The following is a 19,382-nucleotide window of genomic DNA, read 5'->3' as shown; positions in this document are numbered from 1 at the left end:
TTGGATCAAGTCTTCAAATCCCATAAAATATCCCATTTCTCATTTATTTAATTGGGACTAATTTCACCACATCAATAATGAAAGACAACTTAGAGAGACATAAATGCTTTTCTTTCCCATTTATTTTAATCTCTCATTTTCCCCCATTAATGCTTGACCATTTTCTTTTCATTTACAATTTCTTTTTTTATGCAACATAATCATTACACTCACATGGGCTAAATGGCTCATCTTTTCCATTCTTTTTGATTTATTTAAATCCCTTAATTTTGCTTGAATAAGACCATGCCAAGTGTCACTCTAAGACACAAACTTGGCTTCCAAGTCTTCCATCTTACCCACCCATTAATTATAAACATAATTTACCAATTTAGGGGAAATCAATTATTTTCTCTCATAATTGAATATTCTCTATTTTCCCCTTTTTCCATAATTTAATTTCTTTATGAAATTTAATCCAAAATTACTAAAATACCATTCGTGAATTTTTAATCCCATTTATCTCCGCATAATGAAAAATGGGAACTAATTCACTTCCATACTTAATTCCACCTTCGAATTATCTCCAATGTACCAAATTACCCTTTTATTGGACTTCACTATCCAAATTACCAAAATACCCCTCTCATAGGGCACCCTCAATCTCAAGGATCCAACAACTTCTCAAGGGCGTTTTTGAAATTTTCTCACTTTCTTTCTCATTCTTTTAACACCTGTAACACCGGGTGTTACAATAGCCAAGCAAATTAGAGATGAAATTTGGGTTTAGATGTAATTTCCCTTATATATTGGTGTAATATATATATATATGTGTGTGTGTGCCAATAGAAGGCAGATTTGAAATTGCAAAGAAGGAGATGACCGAGATTTGCTGCAAGATTGGAGAGCTATCAGTAGTGAGATTTGAGGAGAAAAATCTATAAGAGATCTGGAGTAGGTAAGGTAAGAGATTTAAGATAAAATTGATAAGAAATGTGATGTATAATATATATAGATATACAACCATGGAGCAAGCAGTGGCTTGCCTATAAATAGGCAGAGAGTTTGGCTGGGGAGGGAGGAGAAATAGAGGGAGACCGAGAGAGAGAGAGAGCTGGAGCCAAAATGGTGGCCGGAAGCAGCAATTGTAACACCCCACTTCTCAAGAGGGCGTTATGTAACGTAAGATTCCGGGGATATAAATTTTTTTCCAAATACAAACCCATCACAAAACCGTTCCCCGAAGATCCCGTTACACATTCTCAGTATATCAACTATGAACCATCAATAAACTAAGACAGGTTCACTAACACAAATGCGGAAGCTAGATCGAAACCTTAATAGGTCATAACCGAAACCACTTTATTTATAACATAAAGTGGAACCAAAGTTTACATGACGTTCTCAAAATAAACAACATAACCGAAATGACATAATATAAAAACATCCTCTAATCGCCGTCACTCCTCTGCAATTCCCTTTCGCTTCGCATCGCTGCCTTCACTTGGAACATTTGAATATTCCAGGGACATAGTCCAAATTAAATGATGAATCATCTAAGTGAGAGTTCAAAATCACATTTTTCATGAATGAATGCAAGACATGAAATAAACCAATACACCCGGTAAGCCTTAGCACAAGAGAATCTCATGCGCTTAACCTTACCACGGGAGAAGAGCAATCTCTCTAAAAGCTATTGTAGCACCCCAAATTTCTTAAGCGTGTTATGACTTAGGATTTCGGGAATATAAAAAGTTTTCATATCACAATAGCTGTCATACATCACACAATATCCCAAAAATCCAAATTTACACCTTCTCAGCTTAACAAACCCAATAATCGAATAGCTAAGATAGGCGTTAAAATCTCTAATATGGAAGCTAGATCGAACCTGATATGGTTCACAACCATAATACTTTATTTATCATAAAATTGTTCAAGACGTTTACAAAATGAATTACATGGACATCATCTCTCGCAAGATATAACTGAATGTCTTAAACATATCCAAGACATACATAGGTTCGCATATAAATGAAAATATTCTAAACATGCTATAGACAACAAATTAAACTTATTCTTCAGCTACCTCCTTTCCCTTAGAGCCGCTCGTCGAACCTGGAACGTTTGAATATTCCAAGGACATAGTTCAATTAGAAGATGAATCTTCTAATGAGAAACTCCAAAAAAAAAAATAGTTTATATCGATGCATGATCAGATATAAAATGTATGAGAAGACAACGAGAACTACTCCGAAGTGCCTCGTGAACACGTTAACCTCCTCCAACGAGAGCTTTCTCAGTGGCGCACGCATAGCGCCTCTCGGGAGGTCCCTAACCATGTCACTTCGGCCCGACCTCATAGCACTCATGCAAGCACCACATCCGTTGTCCCTTAGGTTCACGGTCTTCCCCACGAGAGCTTTCTCGCATGCATAGCGCCTCTCGGGGGATATCCGACTTTTGCCCTTGGCCAACAAAAAATAGGTACAACAGTATGGCCACACGAATTTTATAAATGCAACAGTTAAAAAAAGCCAACAGCATATATTTTTTAGAAAAGTACAGTTCTTATATGCAACATGATTTCACATAAGAGAATAACAAGCGTTTATGTGTGAGAACTTCACGAAACACGTCTCATGCAATAGAAGTCTCTCATAAGAAATAAAAAATAGGATTTGGAGTATAGGAGTCTCACCTTGTTGGTTTATCTCTTAAACGGTACGGTTTCACTGCAAACGGCCTAGGTTTCTGCAGAAAACACACGTTTTGGTAAACCTAAACTCAAATATTTTTACATAAGGTTGAAGGGTATTAAATTAGGGGTATAACTAGAAAATTTGGAGAAAAATAAGCCCCTCATGCGCCCTGGAAAGGCGGGCCACGCACCCTCATGCGCAGGCATTTTCCGGCGCGTGTAACTCACGCTCAGGCAGTAGATTTCGGACAGCAACGCCTCGGTTTGGTATTTCGGCCATATCTCCCTCGTTTTAACTTCGATTCGACCCTCGTTTGAACCTACGCGACCCTCTCTTCCCCCTCTACAGGATTATCAAAAAAAATGGACTTACCTCGCTTTTTTGCTGACTAATTTTGAAAAATTTTGACAAAGACCCGCAACTCCGACGAGGCTCGTTCTCCGCCGCTTCTTCGCCGCTTTCTTCCCGCCTTCTTGCCGAACTCCCTTCTCTCTCTCTAGAGCAAGCTCCTCATCTTAGAGTACTTCACTCCTCAAACTTGGTTGGAATGATTTGTGAAGAACCCATGGTGCCTTTTTATAGATTTCTCCAACCAATCACATTATGCCACTTATCAAAATCTTAGCCATGGACTCCAAAGACTCAAAGCCATAATTGAGTGGATTTTGAAATCCAAAACTAGAATGAATTGAACTTTTGGAATCCAAGCTAAAACCCCAAACTTCTTTCAAATAACACTTTGGCCCTTATTTCAAGTCCTCAACTTCAATCTTTTACCACATAAGCTCTTAATTTCATCCTTATTTCGTTTGGATAATTTTCTAATTACAATTACACCCCCAAACATCAAATTTATCGAGATACTTAAAATCCCAAAATTAATAACTCAAAATTACTCAATATATACAATTTTTCGGAAGCCCCTTACCATCATTCGGTCTTTTTACGCTACAACTTAGCTTATCCGAAAACCATTTCTGATTTGATTTCTTTCAGCGTCATAAATCTCGCCTCAAGACGCTCATCAAAAATATACCTTTAACCTTAGGTATCTAAGATCTAGGGTACTCCCTACGACTGATTTGGTCATTCGTTGCCAATTCAAACATATTTTCGATATTTTAAACTCACTTAAAATACGTGGCATCTTCACAAAAATATGGGGTATTATATTCTCCCCTCCTTAAAAGAATTTCGTCCTCAAAATTTGAAACATACTCAACATTATTGAAGGTTAAATAATTATTGCATACAATTTTTGGAAGAAAATATAAAAATTCCCTACTCTATTCCCATTTCCTCGAACAGATGAGGATATTTCTTCCTAATTATTTCCTCAAGTTCCCACGTTGCCTCGTCATCCGAGTGCTTTCCCCACTGAACCTTCACTAACGGTATCTCTTTATTTCTCAACACTTGAGTTCGGCGATCTAAAATTGCTCCAGGTGACTCCGGGTAGGTCAAGTCATTCCTTAGCTCAATTGTCTCCACCCGAACTCCGAGAGTTGGATCTGGCACATGCCTTCGAAGTTGGGAGACATGGAATACATTATGAATCCCGGACAAACTAGGCAGAAGCTCCAATCGATAGGCCAAAGGTCCGACTCTTTCCACAATCGGATATGGTCCTATATACCTTGGCTTCAGCTTTCCTTTACCGCTTCCACGTGTCACCAAATGCTGGGGTGATACCTTGAGATACACTAGATCCCCGACCTCAAACTCTAGATCCCTTCTTTGATCAGCATAGGATTTTTGTCGGCTTTATGCAGCTCGGATCCTCTCTTGGATTATTCGAATCTTATCGATAGTCTGTCGCACAAGTTCGGGCCCTAACATCTGTCGTTCCCCTACTTCGGTCCAACAGATGGGCGATCGACACTTTCTTCCATACAAAGCCTCATAAGGAGCCATCCCAATGCTGCCGTGGTAATTATTGTTGTACGCAAATTCTACCAATGGAAGATGCTCCTCCCAATTTCCTCCAAAATCAAGGGCACAGGATCTCAACATATCTTCAAGAGTTTGAATTGTCCTCTCTGATTGCCCGTTAGTCTGGGGGTGATAAGCCGTACTCAATTTCAGTTGGGTCCCCATGCATTGCTGCAAACTCTCCCAAAATCTTGAGGTGAACCTCAGGTCCCGATCTGAAACTATACTTACCGGCGCACCATGGAGTCATACGATTTCCTTTACGTATTGCTCTGCAAATTTTCGTACTGGTTGATCCATCCTCGTAGGTAGGAAATGCGCTGACTTTGTCAACCTGTCTACCACCACCCAAATGGCATCATAGCCCCTTCGACTCTTCGAAAATCCTATCACGAAATCCATCGTGATATGTTCCCATTTCCACTCAGGAACTGGTCAGGCTGTCGAACACCGATAGATTAGATGAATAATGATTTGGATTTGCAATAAGGGTGCAACCCAAAGTCGTCTCCCAACGAACCTCAAACGAATATGTCAAAACAAGACTAAACGGGGGGGGGGGGGGTTTGATGAAAAACAGAAAACAAAATAAACAAGAACACAGTAAACCGAGATGCAACCAGTTGCAACCTTTCCTCCCTACCCGAGTATCATCATCCACCATATAAAGAACCTATTTATCTTTAATCCCCATATCTAAAAAAAATGCTTGACAATCGCCGAAGACTAAATCAAAACAAATATAAAAATTATAGAAGATCTTCTTAATCAATATACAAGTTTCATTTTTTTTAGCACACAGATCTGAAACAGTCATGAACAATCGCCCACTAAGTTTATGTTGTTTCTTGCAAACCAATACCCCAATCGAGCCTATTAGTCAAATCTGCCCAAGCATCATGCATGCATTCATACGATCGCATAAAATACATACACACTTGAGAAGAAGCAAATAAACAAAACCATAAGATTAAAGATGAAAACAGATATACAAAAAGTCCAGAGATTCAAACCGGATAAGGAGTATGGCATGCAACCGGTTACAAAATCCTTAGCCTTCCATCTTGACAAGAACAATGGAGAAAAGGATAATCGACTACTGTTCACGTGAGAAAAGAATTATCTCGTCCTAACGGCCTCTTAATGTGCTTAAATAGGGCTTAGGGAGGAAACCCTAGGTTACCGAAACTTCACAGCTGATTTCGAATAGGATAACGTGCGTTCTGGGCTTCGGCCCCTTTATAAATATTGTAGATCAGGAAGAGTATATGAATTTGGGCTTTTTAATCACTTGATTTGGATATCGGACGCCCAAGTTATGGCCTTTTAAAGATTCAGCGTCTGTGCAGCTTTCCTAATTTAACCCAGCTATCTGGTCCCAACTTTGAAGCGATGTTTGGAGGCCCAAACGAAATCAGATTTGGACAAACCATACCATTACAGAAAGCCTAAGAAGTCCTATACAATATCTCTGAAAACATCATTCACGTTCTGGGACTATAACTTGGCCAAACATTTGAAAGAATCACATAAGGTTAAATCTGTCAGCACACTTTTTTGCTTCTTTATCTCCAATCTCCTTGTTTTCCTTCTTGCCATCAAAATTCCTTATGACCCAGGAAGCCTTAATCTGTCCAAAATAAAATAAAATAGTGTGAAGCCCAATTCCTATAAAATAAAATAAAACAAAATCAAGATGAATAAAATGACACAACTAACATGCAAAAAGACTAAGTATGAGGGCTAAATAATATGAAAATATGCGCTCTATCAAATTCCCCCACACTTAGACTTTTGCACTCCTGGGAAAAACACTAGACACTAACACTCAATAAAAAAAGGGATGTGAAGAATGCAAAATGAGAGGCACGACAAGTTTTATAGGAATTCAACACGCAAAGATCTTCTTTCTTACATTTCCCAGACAAACAAGTAGCATGGCAATTTTACTTGGCAAGACGAGTCAAAATAAGCAGACCCTCATAGAATAAGAATATGCTCTCAAGTTCCTCAAATGCTATGCCTCACTCCACTCAATCACAATTCCACTACCAGATATGCTCATCTTCTAAATCTCCACTCTCAATGCTTTTTTACATGCAAATCAAAAGGACTTTTATTCATGGCTCTGAAAGGATAGGAAGATAACAATGAAAAGTAAAGTAAACCTTAGGAAGAAAACTTTCAAGACAATCCAAGATCAATGAAGAACTATTAAGCAAGCAGAAAATAGAACGTTTTTTTTTTTTTTGAATGGTGGGTGCGTTTTACGCTCCATCCCAACCTTTGTGAGTGCGTTTTACGCTCCATCTCACCTTGGCCTTTGGCCTTTCTATCTATTTTTATTTTGATTCCAAAGGACTTGCTTAATATGTTGCCATGATCAAGGGATGCAATGAATGTTCTTCAACCTAAAGAAGGGGAAAGATCTTTTTTTTTTTTTTTTTGTTTTTTTTTTTTTTTTGAAAAATTGCGAGTAAAATGAAAAAATGCCTTAATCATCTTTTCACATGCATGAGCGCTGATAGCTTCAATAAAGATTCAAAACAAGCTCTGGAGTGATACCCATAATTAGCGAATGCACGCATATCATAAGAAAGAACATGCATGAGCACAAATATCCTCACAAAGACTACCTCAATCAATCTATCAAATCAAACTCATTGCCAAGTCACTTGAAATCAAGGAAGATAAGATTGAAGTTCTAATCATGCTGGGTTCTTTTAAACTTAATTGCTTAACTTGCATTTCCACGCAAAACAGACTCAACTAGACCCAAAGAAAAAGAAATATGAAAAGATAAAGAAAATGCTGCTAAAATAAGAAATTGCTGCCCCCCCCCCCACACACTTAGACTTTACATTGCCCTCAATGTAAACATGCAATTTCAATTAAGAATAGGACAAGTAAGTGTAAAAGATTAGGGAGAGAGAAATAGCCTAATGTATCAAATGGAGGTGGCATTGAGGAGATGCAGCTCCTCCACAATGTGCTCCTGAAAGTCCTCATGGAATGGCTTAAGGCGATGCCCGTTCACTGTGAATTGCTTCGCATTGGACGCATCCTTGATTTCAACTGCACCAAAGGGAAAAACATGAGTAACTATGAAAGGACCAGTCCAACAGGAACGTAACTTACCGAGCATCAACTTGAGACGGGAATTGTATAGTAGAACTTTCTGGCCAACTTCGAATGTCTTCCTTACAATAAGCTTGTCATGCACAACCTTGGTCTTCTCCTTGTAGATGCGTGAGTTCTCATATGCATCCATCCTAATCTCCTCAAGCTCTTGAAGTTGGAGCTTTCTTTGGGCACCTGCGTGAGCCAGATCCATGTTGCAGTTCTTCACTGCCCAATATGCTTTATGCTCTATCTCCACTGGCAAGTGGCATGCTTTGCCAAAAACAAGCCGGTATGGGGACATGCCAATGGGAGTCTTGAATGTGGTACGGTAAGCCCATAATGCATCCTCCAATCTCTTAGACCAATCTTTCCTATTGGGCTGGACTGTCTTCTTCAAGATGTGCTTGATCTCTCTGTTAGACACTTCAGCCTGCCCATTGGTCTGTGGATGATATGCTGTCGCCACTCTGTGTATTACCCCATACTTGCAAAGTAGGGTGTCCATCTTTCTATTACAAAAGTGGGATCCTTGGTCATTGATGATGGCTCTGGGAATGCCAAACTTGCAAAATATGTGAGAACGAACAAAATCTGCAACCACAGAAGCATCATCAGTCCTGGTGGCTTTAGCTTCCACCCACTTAGAAACATAATCCACAGCTAAAAGAATGTACACATAACCAAATGACATAGGAAATGAACCCATGAAGTCAATGCCCCAAACATCAAAGATTTCACAAAACAATAAGGGTTGTTGAGGCATTTCATTCCTACGTGATATAGTGCCTATGTGTTGGCAACGTGTACAATTCTTACAAAACTCATATGAATCCTTAAAGAGTGAAGGCCAATATAATCCAGAATCTAGGACTTTCCTAGCTGTACGTTGGGGACCAAAGTGACCACCACATGCAAGTGTGTGACAAAAATTAAGGACAGATGCAAACTCATGGTCAGGGACACATCTCCAAATCACCTGGTCACCACTGCACATGCGCCATAAATAGGGATCATCCCACACATAATACCGAACCTCACTCTTAAATTTATTTAGTTTCTCTTTCTTAAGATATGCAGGTAATTCAGAAGCGACTAAATAATTTACCAAATCTGCGTACCAGGGCTCAATACCATGAATATGGTAGAGGAACTCATTTGGAAAATCATCTCGGATAGGCTGTGAGCCCATGACTATGGAATCTGAAGAAGGAGGGACCCTGCTCAAATGATCAGCTACTAGGTTCTCGGCCACACTCTTATCTTTTATCTCAACATTGAACTCCTGAAGTAGGAGCATCCACCGTATCAACCTGGGCTTAGCATCGGGCTTCTTCAATAGGTATTTCAAGGCTGCATGGTCAGAAAACACGACAACATTAGAACCCAGAAGATAGGAGCGAAATTTATCTAAAGCAAACACAATAGCTAAAAGCTCCTTCTCTGTCGTGGTGTAGTTTGCTTGAGCAGCATCCAAGGTGCGCGAGGCATAGGCAATGACATGTGACTTCTTCTCCACTCGTTGTGAAAGAATGGCACCAACTGCATAATTGGAAGCATCACACATGAGCTCGAATGGCAAGTCCCAATTGGGTGGTTGTATGATAGGTGGGGAAGTCAGGCGTCTCTTCAACTCATCAATTGCCTGCTTGCAATGTTCGTCGAACTGGAAATCCACATCCTTTTGGAGTAGGTTGGACAAGGGACGGGCAATCTTGCTGAAATCCTGGATAAACCTCCTGTAGAATCCTGCATGTCCAAGAAAAGAACGAATCTCCCGCACAGAGGTGGGGTAAGGCAGAGAAGAAATGATATCAACCTTAGACTTATCAATCTCTATACCCCTCTTGGACACTACATGCCCCAAGACAATCCCCTGCTCTACCATGAAGTGACATTTTTCATAATTCAGCACAAGATTCTTTTCAATGCACCTCTCCAACACTCGACCCAAACTAACTAGGCAGTCATCAAAGGAGGTCCCATACACAGAGAAATCGTCCATGAACACCTCCATGCAATGCTCAAGAAGGTCGGAGAAGATACTTACCATGCACCTCTGAAATGTACCTGGAGCGTTGCAAAGACCAAATGGCATCCTCCTATAGGCAAATGTGCCGAAGGGGCAGGTGAAGGTGGTCTTTTTCTGATCCTCCGGTGCTATGCAAATCTGAAAATATCCAGAGAAGCCATCAAGAAAATATAGTGTGACTTACCTACCAACCGCTCTAACATTTGGTCAATAAATGGGAGAGGGAAGTGATCCTTCTTCGTGGCGAGGTTGAGTCTCCTGTAATCAATGCACACTCTCCAACTATTTTGTACTCGCATCGGAACAAGCTCATTCCTCTCATTAGGCACCACTGTGATGCTCGTCTTCTTGGGAACTACCTGCACTAGACTCACCCACTGGCTATCAGAGATAGGATAAATGATACCAACTGAGAGTAGTTTACTTACCTCTTTCTTTACCACATCTAGGATGGTGGGGTTGAGTCTCCTTTGGGGCTGTCTCACAGGTTTAGCTCCTTCCTCTAGATGAATCCTATGCATGCATATGGAAGGGCTAATCCCAGGTATGTCTGCCAATGTCCAGCCGATGGCTCTCTTATGTTGTTTCAAAAGAGCCAATAACTTCTGTTCTTGGTGAGGCTGCAAATTATTTGCAATGATGACCGACAACTTCTCGCCATCCTCCAAGTAGGCATACTTGAGATGCTCGGGTAGGGGCTTGCTCTCAAGTGTAGGTGGCTGCTGTAATAAAGGGACTAACCTGTTTGGCTCTAACTCAATGGCAGCAAGGTTAGTAGAGACAATATCCTCTATGGGGGAGCCATGAAGATCAGAATATGCATGCTCATTTTCAACTTCAAAATCATGATTATCTAGAAATGCAGCAATCTCAAAACATGCATCACATGGATCACTCTCATTACTACAATCAGGACAGATGAAGGAATCTGGAAGGTCATGAATAGTGGGGAATGCATCAATCAAATCACAAGACTTAGTGCATGCTTCATCAACCAACAATTGAATCAAGTTAACTTGCAAAGTGGAATGATCTTCAGGGGGACATTTCATGGCATCAAGTATGTTAAAATGAATGGTGCTACCAGCAAATTCCATGGAAAGTGTACCCTCATGCACATTGATGATAGTCCTTGCAGTTTTTAAAAATAACCTACCTAATATAAGAGGTGCATGCTCATGCAAATTGTCATCTTCCATATTTAAAACATAAAAATCAGCAGGGAAGATACAATCCTTAACCTTAACTAGGACATCCTCCAAGACTCCAGAGAGGTAGGCTGTGCTTCTATTAGCTAGCTGGACAATCACTCCTGTTGGCTTCAAAGGACTACACTGCAAAGAAGCATAGATAGAGTTAGGCATAACATTAATGGATGCACCTAAATCTAGCAAAGCATTACTAAATTGCATGTCTCCTATAGTACAAGGAATGGAAAACGTCCCTGGATCTTTGCACTTCCTTGGCATGACAGGTTGTATGAGAGCTGAAACATTCCTCCTAAGGTTGACTTGTTCATTCCCTCTTAATCTCCTCTTGTGCGTACACAAATCTTTGAGAAATTTTGCATACTTGGGGATCTGTCTGATGGCTTCAAGGAGGGGTATATTGACTTCCACTTTCTGGAATGTCTCTAGAATCTCTTTATCTAATTCGGCCTATGCTCTTTTCTTGTTTTGTGTTGCTCGATGTGGGAATGGTAGGAGCTGGTTGTTGGAAGACTCTCCTTGTTCTTGATAGCTGGAGTTGGGCTGCTTGGCTTCTTGGATTGAGGAGGGCTACTGCTCATTGCTACCCTCTACATGTTGCTTCATGTTTGATGATGGTGGAAGGGTTGGGATGATCACTTCTTTCTCACTTCGAAGCATGATGGCACTAACATTACCCCTCGGATTGGTAACTGGTTGTGAAGGAAGCTGCCCCGAACCTTGACTCCTTAACTCATTGATGTTTGTTGCTAGCTGGCCTATTTGGGTCTCCAAATTTTGAATTGTGGTTTCTGTTTTTTGCTGGAATTGGAGTGTATTGGTTACTAGTTGCTTAACAAGATCATCCAAGCTAGGTTCTGACTTGGGCCTTGGTGGGGCATGGTTGCTGGAACTTGGACCTTGAGGATGATTTAATATTTGTGGCTGCTGAAATTGTTGTTGCTGCTGCAAGTTGTGATTCTGGTATGGATGCTGCTGGAATGACTGGTTTGAAGACCCGCCATATCTGAAATTTGGGTGATCCCTCCATCCAGGATTATATGTGGCTGAGTATGGATCATACTTATGTTGTGGCTATTGCTGGAAAGGTTGATTGTGCTGCTGGAATGGTCTACCAGGGAAGATGCCAGCAACAGATTCAGTGTTCTCTTGTAGTTGGGGACATTGGTCTGTGGGGTGAGAGGGTAGGAAACATAGTCCACACAACTGCTGCTGTGGCTGTTTCCTCTCCAATGCCAATTGTCTAACCATGGAAGCCAACTCCTCCAACTTGTTCTCTATTCTTTGCTGGTCTATAGTGGCAGCTACATTAACTTCATTGGTGGCCTTTTTAGGGGTGTTCATCCGAGTGCCGAACTGTTGCGCATTTTGGGCCATCTTTGATATGAGCTCTTTGGCAGTAGCTGGGGTCTTTTCTGCCAAGGCTCCTCCACTTGCAGCATCTACCAAGTACCTGTCCATTGGGAGTAAGCCTTCATACAAATATTGAACAAGGAGTTGGTCACTTATCTGGTGGTGTGGACAGCTTGAGTAGAGCTTCTTGAATCTCTCCCAGTACTCATGTAGAGTCTTACCACTCATCTGCCTTATACCACAAATTTCCTTCTTTATTGATGCTGTTCTGGAGGCTGGGAAGAATTTCTCCAGGAAGATCAGTTTCAATCCATCCCAGCTGGTAATGGCAGCTGGTGGCAGGTAATACAACCAGTCCTTGGCTGATCCATTAAGTGAGAATGGGAAGGCTCTCAGCTTGATTTGCTCTTCATCTACTCCTTGTGGTCGCATGGTTGAGCAAACAACATGGAACTCTTTCAGGTGTTTATGTGGATCTTCTCCTGCAAGACCATGGAACTTAGGCAACAAATGTATTAGTCCATAATTAAGTTCGAAGTTGGCATCTAGCTGGGGGTATTGAATGCATAAAGGCTGGTAATGCACATCAGGTGCAGCCAGCTCTCTAATGGTTCTACCATCTAAATGACCACGGTTTCCATTGTTGTCATTATTTCCATTAAGCCCATTATGACCATTACCAATTCCATTTCCATTGTTTACATTATCAGCCATGTTGATATGTTTTGGAATAGGCTCAGATGGTATATGACAGTCAACAACAGTAGTAGAAGCCTTGAATCTAAGTTCTGCCCTTTGCTTTCTAAGGGTTAATTCAATCTCAGGATCCAAATCAATTAATTTTCCCTTAGAGGACCTGGTCATGCACTAAAGATCAGCACAAAAACAGCACACAAAATGGCCTATGCACACCAAAAACTCAAAAACACAAAACACAAAAATTAGCCACTGAAAAACACAAAATGGACCAAAAAGTGGTCTAAATGTTGGAATTTGGCCAAAAAATGCCCTCCTCACCACATACCCTTGACTATTTCTCCTCACACCCCTATTCCTTTGGACACCAAAAATTAGGGCATTCCGAGATAGTCACTTTGGGTGCTGGTAGTGTGCAAACGAATTAGGGAATGCCACTATTTTGATGCAAAAACCACTCAAAAGGAAAGGAAAATAAAAAGGAAACACACACAAATAAAAAAAAGAAAAGTGAAAGAAAGAACCAATTTTCCTTAGGTGAGTAGGTTGATTTTGGAAGTTTCCTCTTGAAGGCAGATTTCGGTTTTGCAAACCTTCTATATTGTGTCGCACAACTGATCACCTAAAAAGAAACCAGAAAAAGAAAAGAAAAAAAAATGAAAGTTAGTAATATTAGAAGAAAATAAGGGAAGGAAAAAGGAAAAGGGTTAGAAATTAGTATCCTGTTATGACAGAAACAGTTTTGACGGTTCCCCGGCAACGACGCCAAAATCTGGTCGGGCTGTCGAACACCGATAGATTAGATGAATAATGATTCGGATTTGCAATAAGGGTGCAACCCAAAGTCGTCTCCCAACGAACCTCAAACAGATATGTCAAAACAAGACTAAACGGGGGGGGGGGGGTTGATGAAAAACAGAAAACAAAATAAACAAGAACACAATAAACCGAGATGCAACCAGTTGCAACCTTTCCTCCCTACCCCGGTATCATCATCCACCATATAAAGAACCTATATATCTTTAATCCCTAGATCTAAAAAAAATACTTGACAATCGCCGAATACTAAATCGAAACAAATATAAAAATTACAGAAGATATTCTTAATCAATATACAAGTTTCAATTTTTTTGGCACACAGATCTGAAATCGTCATGAACAATCGCCCACTAAGTTTATGTTGTTTCTTGCAAACCAATACCCCAATCAAGCCTATTAGTCAAATCTGCCCAAGCATCATGCATGCATTCATACGATCGCATAAAATACATACACACTTGAGAAGAAGCAAAGAAACAAAACCATAAGATTAAAGATGAAAACAGATATACAAAAACGTCCAGAGATTCAAACCGGATAAGGAGTATGGCATGCAACCGGTTACAAAATCCTTAGCCTTCCATCTTGACAAGAACAATGGAGAAAAGGATAATCGGCTACTATTCATGTGAGAAAAGAATTATCTCGCCCTAATGGCCTCTTAATGTGCTTAAATAGAGCTTAGGGAGGAAACCCTAGGTTACCGAAACTTCACAGCTGATTTCGAATAGGATAATGTGCGTTTTGGGTTCGGCCCCTATATAAATATTGTAGATCAGGAAGAGTAGATGAATTTGGGCTTTTTAATCACTTGATTTGGATATCGGACGCCCAAGTTATGGCCTTTTAAAGATTCAGCGTCTGTGCAACTTTCCTAATTTAACCCAGCTATCTGGTCTCGACTTTGAAGCGATGTTTGGAGGCCCAAACGAAATCGGATTTGGACAAACCATACCATTCTAGAAATCCTAAGAAGTCCTCTACAATATCTCTGAAGACATCATTCACGTTATGGGATTATAACTTGGCCAAACATTTGAAAGAATCACAGAAGGTTAAATCTGTCAGCACACTTTTTTGCTTCTTTGTCTCCAATCTCCTTGTTTTCCTTCTTGCCATCAAAATTCCTTATGACCCAGGAAGCCCTAATCTGTCCAAAATAAAATAAAATAGTGTGAAGCCCAATTCTTATAAAATAAAATAAAATAAAATCAAGATGAATAAAATGACACAACTAACGTGCAAAAAGACTAAGTATGAGGGCTAAATAATATGAAAATATGCGCTCTATTAGGAACTTCCAAGGGTCTCATCAACGCTACAGGTTTCTGGTGCTCAATCTTTATCCTTTGGCATATATCACATTGTGCCACCCTCCTAGCCACGCTGGCCTTCATCCCAGGCCACCAGTAGATTTCTCGAAGATCTCGATACATCTTCGTGGCTCCTGGATGCACGGTATACTTAGCTCTATGGGCTTCATCCAAAATTTTCTGCCTCAACTCCCGAAGGTTTGGCACGTACACTCTACCCCGAAACCTGAGAATGCCATTTCGCATCTCAAAATCTGAACTCTTGGGCTGGCCTTGCTCGTCTACCCATAGATGTATACGCCGGTCACTCCCACTAGCCTCCCGTATTTCGGTCTCCAGATCCAGTTGAATCGCCAGGCCAGCTACTAGGACAGAAGATCCCTTCGGTACTACACTCACCTTCATCAGGCTAAAAGCCTCAATCAACAGCCACTCCTGGGCCATCAACCCGGCCATAACAGTAGGCACAGTCCTACTCAAAGTATCAGCTACCACATTGGCATGCCCAGGGTGATACAAGATGGTGCGGTCGTAGTCCTTCAGGAACTCCATCCAGCGTCGCTGTCTCATGTTCAACTCTTTTTGGGAGAACACATACCTTAGACTTTTGTGGTCTGTGAATACATCGAACGTCTCTCCATATAGGTAGTGCCTCCATAACTTCAGAGCATATACCACTGCTACCAGCTCCAAGTCATGTGTTGGGTAGTTCACTTCGTGTCTCTTCAATTGGCGTGATCCATATGCGATCACTCGACCATGCTGCATCAATACACAACCCAAACCCACCTTCGAGGCATCGGTGTATACAACATATCCATCAGGCCCACTAGGCATTGCCAGCATAGGTGCTGAGGTCTATCTGTCCTTGAGCTCTTGAAAGCTTTCCTCACACTTTGCAGTCCATTCGAACTTGACCTCCTTCCGTATGAGCTTTGTCATAGGTGCAGCTATCTTCGAAAACCCTTTCACGAATCTTTAATAGTAGCCTGCCAATCCCAAAAAGCTTCATACTTCGGTCACACATGTCGATTGCTTCAATCCTCAAACAGCCTCAATCTTAGCTGGGTCCACTGAGATTCCTTCGGCTGAGATCACATGCCCAAGAAATGCCACTTGGGATAGCCAGAACTCGCACTTCGAGAACTTGGCATATAATTGGTGTTTCCTGAGGGTTCCTAGCACTATTCTCAAGTGCTCTTCGTGGTCACTTTCATTCGAAGAATAGACCAATATATCATCTATGAAGACGATCACAAATCGATCTAGGTAGGGCTTGAATACCCTATTCATAAGATCCATAAATGCTGCTGGAGCGTTAGTTAATCCGAATGGCATTACAAAGTACTTAAAATGGCCATACCTTGACCGAAATGCCATCTTTGGAACATCATCTGGTTTAATTCTCAGTTGATAATATCCGGATCTCAAATCGATCTTCGAGAACACTTTCGCTCCCTACAGTTGATCAAACAACTCATCTATCCTTGGGAGCGGATACTTGTTCTTTACTGTGGCCTTATTTAGCTGACGGTAGTCAATGCACATCCTTAGACTCCCGTCTTTCTTCTTCACAAATAGTACTGGTGCGCCCCATGGCGACGTGCTTGGCCTAATGAACCCCTTATCAGTCAACTCCTGTAGCTGACTCTTTAATTCTTTCATCTCCGTCGGAGCCATTCGGTATGGCGGAATTGATATCGGCTGGGTTCTTAGCACTAACTCAATTGAGAACTCAATTTCCCGAGGTGGAGGTAGTCCCGGTAACTCTTCTGGAAACACATCATCATATTCTCGTACTACTCGCACCTCATTGAGTTTCGGTACCTCTCTTTCTTCTAACTGAGCATAAGCTATGAATCCATGAGCTCCTCGGCTCAACAGCTTTGCTACCTTCATTGCCGAAATGATCTTTATGACCTCGGGGTCGCCTTGTCCCCGAAATTTAACCCACCCTTCCTTGGGTTTTCTTATGGTCATTATCTTCCTACGACAGTCTATATTGGCGTCGTACTTGGATAAGAAGTCCATCCCCAAGATTATGTCGAAGTCATATACTTCTAACAGAATCAGACAACCTGGAACCAAACATTACTTAGGCTAATTTCACATCCTTTCACCATTTCTGAGGACTTCATACTTTTTCCCATAGGTGTCGAAATCACCATAAGACACCCCATAGACTCCGTTTCTACTCTCAAACTCCCAGCCAAAGCATGCGATATAAAAGAATGAGTAGACCCTGGATCTATCAATGCATGCACAGGAGTATCCAAAATGAAGAGAGTACCTTGGATAACTACAGGATTCGCCTCTACGTCCTCCTTGGTCAAGTTATAGACTCGGCCCTGTCTGGTCCCTTTCCCTTCTTCAATCTTTAGCGGCTGCTCTTTCTTCTTCGGGCAATTCCTCGAGATGTGCCCGTGCTGGTTGCAATTGTAGCAGATCACGCTTACTGGTGTTGTTGCTATAGCTTTACCTTCTTGGACCATTCCCTTCGAACAATTTCTGGAAGTATGCCCGGGTTGTCCACAGGTGTAACAGACAATACTTTGGCCATCGCACCTCTTGCCCGGGTGCCTCTTCTTGCATTTAAAGCACACCTTGCCCTTTTTTACGATCTTCCCATCCCGAGGTCTCATAGTCGAGTGGGATTTCTCTGATTGTCCTTCAGCTTGAATCGTCGTGGCCTTTAGTTCTGCCACCCGCATCATATTCTCCTCGGCGATCATAGCCTTGAAAACTATGTCTGCATAACACTCCACATGGACCAGGCTCATCAGCTGTTGAAATTCAATTCGCAAGCCTTGTAGGAATTTTCGTCCCTTCTCCACATCGTCCATCCCGTACAGCGGCATATACTTGATTAACGGCAAAAATTCAGCCTCGTATTGAGCCACAGACATATTTGGCCCTTGTCGTAAGTTCATAAACTCTCGAGCTCTAGCCAACTTCCAGCAAGTGGGAAAGAATTTCCCGTTGAACAGTTCCTTAAACCGTTCCCACGACATCTGGGGTGCCTGCTCCAATTCTACATCTGTTGCTGACCCCTGAGATCCTGTCCGATTAGGTATTGCTCACTGCATAGACCTCCACCATTGGGCAGCTTCCTCTTCCAGCATATAGGTCGCACACTCGACCTTGTGTTCATTCAGGATTCTCAATATTTGTAGGATCTTTGCAATCTGGTCCAACCAGTATTCACTGATTGCGGGGTCATCTATCGGTTTTCCTCGAAACACTGGCGGGTTTTGTCGTAGATACCTCTCCAAGGAATCTACTCTTCTTTGCTCGGGCTGCAACTCCAAAATTCGCCCAGCCATGCCTTCTAGGATTCTCTCGATCCTATCAATCCGGCCTTCACCGAGGTCAGCTCGTGCATCTCTTTGACCTTCCACACCACCTCCTGGGTGTGGGTTGGTGTTGCTTTCTTCGCCATTGCCTCTCTCATTCCTGTTCCTTCTTGTATTCACCATCTGGCAAGAAGACAAGGCGATATATTAAATCATCACGGCATGGCATAATTCAATTTGAATAAGCAACAAGAGTATGCCACTAAATATTTCAAAAAATCCTAACCTAATTCCCAAAACTTACGATAGCTTTACTCATCATGCCACAAGCGAACTTTCCTTAGGTTCGCTCTGATACCAACTATAACACCCCAAATTTCTTGAGCGTGTTATGACTTAGGATTTCGGGAATATAAAAAGTTTTCATATCACAATAGTTGTCATACATCACACAATATCCTAAAAATCCAAATTTACACCTTCTCAGCTTAACAAACCCAATAATCGAATAGCTAAGATAGGCGTTAAAATCTCTTATGCGGAAGCTAGATCGAACCTGATATGGTTCACAACCATAATACTTTATTTATCATAAAATTGTTCAAGACGTTTACAAAATGAATTACATGGACATCATCTCTCACAAGATATAACTGAACGTCTTAAACATATCCAAGACATACATTCTTCAGCTACCTCCTTTCCCTTAGAGCCGCTCGTCGAACCTGGAACGTTTGAATATTCCAGGGACATAGTCCAATTAGAAGATGAATCTTTTAGTGAGAAACTCCAAAAAAAAAATAGTTTATATCGATGCATGATCAGGTATAAAATGTATGAGAAGACAACGAGAACTACTCCGAAGTGCCTCGTGAACACGTTAGCCTCCTCCAACGAGAGTTTTCTCAATGGCGCACGCATAGCGCCTCTCGGGA

Source organism: Diospyros lotus, chromosome 13, assembly GCF_014633365.1.
Source record: "Diospyros lotus cultivar Yz01 chromosome 13, ASM1463336v1, whole genome shotgun sequence".
In the NCBI taxonomy this organism is placed as follows: Eukaryota; Viridiplantae; Streptophyta; class Magnoliopsida; order Ericales; family Ebenaceae; genus Diospyros; species Diospyros lotus.
The sequence above is the reverse complement of the archived record's forward strand: the minus strand, read 5'-3'. Positions refer to the sequence as shown.